General features: G+C 35.7%; 1 protein-coding gene across 1 annotated transcript in view; it reads right to left on the bottom strand.

The window, feature by feature from the left end:
• LOC106880012 (inactive tyrosine-protein kinase 7) overlaps positions 1-5,179 on the bottom strand; it is a 418,974-nt gene that overhangs the window by 348,219 nt on the left and 65,576 nt on the right. The gene's annotated exons all lie outside the window — the stretch shown is intronic.

Raw genomic sequence — 5,179 nt, 5'->3', positions numbered from 1 at the left:
ACACACACACACACACACACACACATATATATATATATATATATATATATATATACGACGGGCTTCTTTCAGTTTCCGTCTACCAAATCCACTCACAAGGCTTTGGTCGGCCCGAGGCTATAGTAGAAAACACTTGCCCAAGGTGCCGTGCAGTGGGACTGAACCCGGAGCCATGTGGTTGTTAAGCAAGCTACTTACCACACAGCCACTATTATGAATTGTATAAAAAATTATTAGAATTATTTTGTGTGTTGTAGAAGTATAACCAATTTATTATTGAACATAAATTTTAGAAACAAAATTCTTTGACTCGCTAGAGTTATATGTACCCCGGTTGGGAACCTCCGATATAGAGAGTGTAATTCAACTAACGAGTAATCATTTGCAAATATCTACGTTTACGTTTACATTAATTAGTGTGATGAGATTACTCTACTGAGGAAGGGAGGAACAATCACCCACAGAATACATTAAAAATTTTATTATCTCTATCATCGTACACCAAAGCACAACGTACATTTCTCGTCCAATGTACATTACTATTCTTTAACTAATTGTCGTTATTTTGCTTTTATGCACTATACTCTATTGTTATATTTCGGGATGGTTATTTTTTTTTTATTGCCAATTAAGCACACGCACTATATATTCGTTTTTCACTCTTTATTATTGTTTTGTTTTTCATCATATGTCCATTGTCTGGAAATCTTTCGTGACATAACTGAGACCTCTTCAGCGACTCTTCCATTCCGCGTGTTCCGTTTAGTCTATTCTCCATTTATTATTTAATCAGAACCCATACACTTTATTCTATTTACGTTATTGTTGCTATTTAGTATTAGGCAATCTTGTTACGATAAACCTATGGCCAAAGGTTTTGACTTTTAGCCATAGTGTTACTAATACATCATTCCTTTTTTATGTCGAGAGGATTTGAAAAATCATTAGATTGCCATTTATCACAAGTATTCACTACTTGAAGAGCAAGGTCTATGACTTTTACCTTATTTTCAGAACTTCCGAAACTGATTCAGAAAAGACCTTTCTTCCTTCTCATGATATATGTGAAGTTTGACTGCTACTTTTGGCAGGTCAGACGGCCACATAGAGGCTGCCATATCGACTTCTTTGTTCGATGTTGTTTAACTAGGCATCATGGTTTTGTTTGTTAGGTTTCTGATAATTATTATTATATTATTCAGATTCACTTTGTCACCGTTCTGCCTGTGTATGTCGAATTCTCATTACATATGTGTTTGATCTCTCACTTGTAATTGCCGCTGTGTGTTTTATTGTTGTCGCTGCTGTTCACTGATCGTCGTTGTTAATAACTTTATTTTACTGCTGTTATTATTGCTTAGAGGTGATGCATTTTCTGTTTGTCAGTCTATGTGTTGTTGTTATTGTTGCAGACTGCTACTGTTATTGTAATTAATTTTGGAAAGTTGTCTAAAACGAAACCAGCCATGTTGGACTGGGAAATCTGCCATCCACTTCTGTCATCATGTCATTCTTTTCAGAGTGGTCAGTGGGATTCTCCTCCTAAGATTTGCCTGGAGCCCAGAAACCCAGCAGCTAAGGAACTGTACACTAGGTCATTGAGTGTAAGACACTATGTGAGATATTTTCATTTCAGTGGAAATAAATGCACTCAGATGTTCGGATCCACACACACACACACACACACACACACACACACACACCTACAAATATACATAACATAGGCAAACATATGGAAAAACACAAGAGAAATGCACTGATATAAAATTGCACACTTAATATACGCATAATTACAAAAACACATGCAGATATATATGCATGCATATATGCATATATATATATATATATATATATATATATGTGTGTGTGTGTGTGTGTGTGTGTGTGTGTGTGTGTACATATAAACACACACACACACAACCACACACACATACACACACCAGAAACATACAGTACATACAGAATACTTTGTGCGTACAAATAGATATATATGATAATCAGATTGTAAGAATATCTGTGTGTGTGTGTGTGTGTGTGTGTGTGTGTGTGTGTGTGTGTTGTGTTGTGTTGTGTTGTGTTGTGTTCGCGTGTCTGCAGATATAAGCATATACATAGGCGTCCAAGTGTATATGAATGATTATGATATATACGTACAGAAATTTCTGATCGTCTTAATACATATACACATATTTGAAGAAACACGTACACATGAACACTGTTTATTTACACTTCTGTAGACAAATACGAGCAAATCATATTGAAGGTTATATATTGATTTATGAAGTGCAAAATGTGTGCTTCATCTAGTTTAATTGACCCCAAATTGCTAAGAGAGCTATTCGCTACATTCATTGTAAACCACGTTTTTTTTTTTTTCATGATTATAATCAGCATCATGGTTGAATAACTTATGTGACATCGGTGCTTACACTAATACTTTGTGTGTGTATTATATTACAGATGCAGAATACATTCAGTGTATATAGACCACATAATAATGATACGGCATTAGATTCTCCTCGCAAACCATAGGGTTTCGGTCATAGCGCAGATTATTCCGGCATCTGCAATATCGACTGAGTTTTCCCAGAAAGTATGGCATTCTCCAAACCATACCCTACTGAGAAAAGTGCGGTTAAATGTTCTAGGGAGAAAAAAAAATAAAACGCTAAACAGCAGATACTTAATAAACAACATATATATTTTATGAAACAAAATTAGTTCTTTCATAGGATGAAATGTGAGGTTGTGAAATACATCTCGTTCTCCATGGTAAAAGCAGCATACATGAAACTATTTAAACTAAGAAGAGACACTGATTCAAGAATTTAGAATATGTGACGTATGTATCTATTTACGACGTATATGTTTTCATTCTTACTTATGCAGAATGTCAAGTTTGTAAATCAATACTATATTATAACTGGTTCTTGTTTCATTGATTTCAGAGCAATAAAGGATGAAGTCGAGTCTGACAACAGTACGTAGATAACGCAACTGACAATTTTAAGATATATAACTAACCTCAAGGATAACGATGGTTGCCTTAAGGCATCCAGTATGATTTCTTTTTTTTTTTTTTCTCACTACATAACAAATATACCAAGCATGAACTTGACTCATATATCTGTCCTCTCACCCCATATCCAAGTATATATTAATGGTTCACTATTCATTAATTTCTATAATTTGTCTCTGATGTATGTATGTATGTATGTATGTATGTATGTATGTATGTATGTATGTATGTATATATGTATGTATGACTATCTAAACATCTATCTTTCTAGCAATCAATCAACCAGTCTACCAACCTATCCATTTACATATAGGTTTAAAATTATATATATATATATATATATATATGGGAGAATTCACGAAAAAAACAACAGACGAGGACAGGTGGTGTAAACAACAAAAGGATATATATATATATATATATACATTATGATCAGATGCACATTGAATAGTTGAGAACAGCAAATAAATTAAAACACATGATACAATGTTAAATATCTATACATCAAACATTATTAAAATAACAAAATATAAATACCTTTCTATATATGTTTGTTTTAATGTATATAAACAAACGCAAGCAAATCAATTAAGCACAAAAGCACAATGCCTTAGAAGTCACCAGCGAATAATACCTTCATTAATTTTCTTTATACATTCAATAACAACCTTTCTTCCCCCCCCCCCACCTTTTTCTTCTTCATGCCCTCGAAGTAGAACACGCTTACAAATTGGAATACTGTAAATTCTTCATGTTACTCATTCGACAATTGGATTATGTGATCTAGATTAAGGAATGCAGAGAATTGAACTTCAGCAGACTTTAATATGAAGTATTGATGTTTATACTTTAAAATTGTAAATGCTCGCTCTCAGCTGGTCACTATAAGTTTATTCCTACGCGAAACAAGTACAAATAGCTTCCTATACAGTAGAAACGCTTCGCGGTATTTCGTCTGTGAATGTGCGTGGCTTAGTGATTATGGTATTTGGCCCACGATCGTAAGGTCGTGAGTTCGATTTTCGGTGGCGCGTTGTGTCCTCGAGCAAGGCACTTTATTTCGTGTTGTTCCACTCGATTCAACTAACGAAAATGAGTTGTACCTCTATTCCAAAGGGGCAGCCTTGTTCACATTCTGTGTCACGCTGAATCTCCCCGAGAACTAAGTTAAGAGGGACGCGTGTCTGAGAAGTGATCGTCCGTTTGCACGTAAATTTCATGAGCAGGCTATTCCGTTCATCGGATCAACTGGAACCCGCGTCGTAGTAACTGACAGAGTGCCAGAATTTGTACGTTCAGAGTCCACGTTTCACCGAGGCCGATTTTGGCTTTCTTCCTTTCGAGATCGATAAAGTAAGTACCAGTTGGGCACAGGAGTCGATGTAATCAACTTACCCCAACCCGTAATTGCTGGCCACTTGACAAAACTTTCAAACCTATATAGTATATGTGATGAATATTACATGTCAACCCTTTCCACTCGCAAAGTATTAATCGGCCCGGAGGTTTAGAAGAAGAAATTTGCCCAGAGTACCTCGAAATGCCGTGATCATTAAGTGAACTCCGTTGAAAATATCGATTGAGTTGATGAAAATTAATATCAAAATATAAGAAATTATATATCAGCTTTTCCTTTTATTTTATGTCATGAAAAAAAAATAATGATAATGATTTCAAATCTTGTCACAAGGGCAGCCATTTTAGGGGGAGGAGATGAATCGACCCCAGTGTTTCACTGGTACTTGATTTATCTACCCCAAAAGGATGAAAGGCAAAATCGACCTCGGCGGAATTTGAACTCAGAACGTAGCGACGGGCGATATACCTCTAAGCATTTCGCCCGGCGTGCTAATGATTCTACCAGCTCGCCGCCTTAAATAATAATAATAATAACCGACAGATGTACAGAGCAATAGTCTTTTCAACTATAGGCACAAAGCCTGAAATTTTGGGGGAAGGGGCTAGTCGATTACATTGATCCCAGTTCTTAACTGGTACTTAATTTATCGACCCCGAAAGGATGAAAGGCAAAGTCGACCTCGGCGGAATTTGAACTTAGAACGTAGCGGTAGGCGAAATGCCGCTAAACATTTCGCCCGGTATGCTAACGATTCTACCAGCTTACCGCTTTAAATAATAATAATAATAATAATAATAATA

Source organism: Octopus bimaculoides, chromosome 5 (genome assembly GCF_001194135.2).
Source record: "Octopus bimaculoides isolate UCB-OBI-ISO-001 chromosome 5, ASM119413v2, whole genome shotgun sequence".
NCBI classification, from domain to species: domain Eukaryota; kingdom Metazoa; phylum Mollusca; class Cephalopoda; order Octopoda; family Octopodidae; genus Octopus; species Octopus bimaculoides.
Note: the sequence above shows the minus strand (reverse complement) of the source record. Positions and strands in the feature narration are given on the sequence as shown.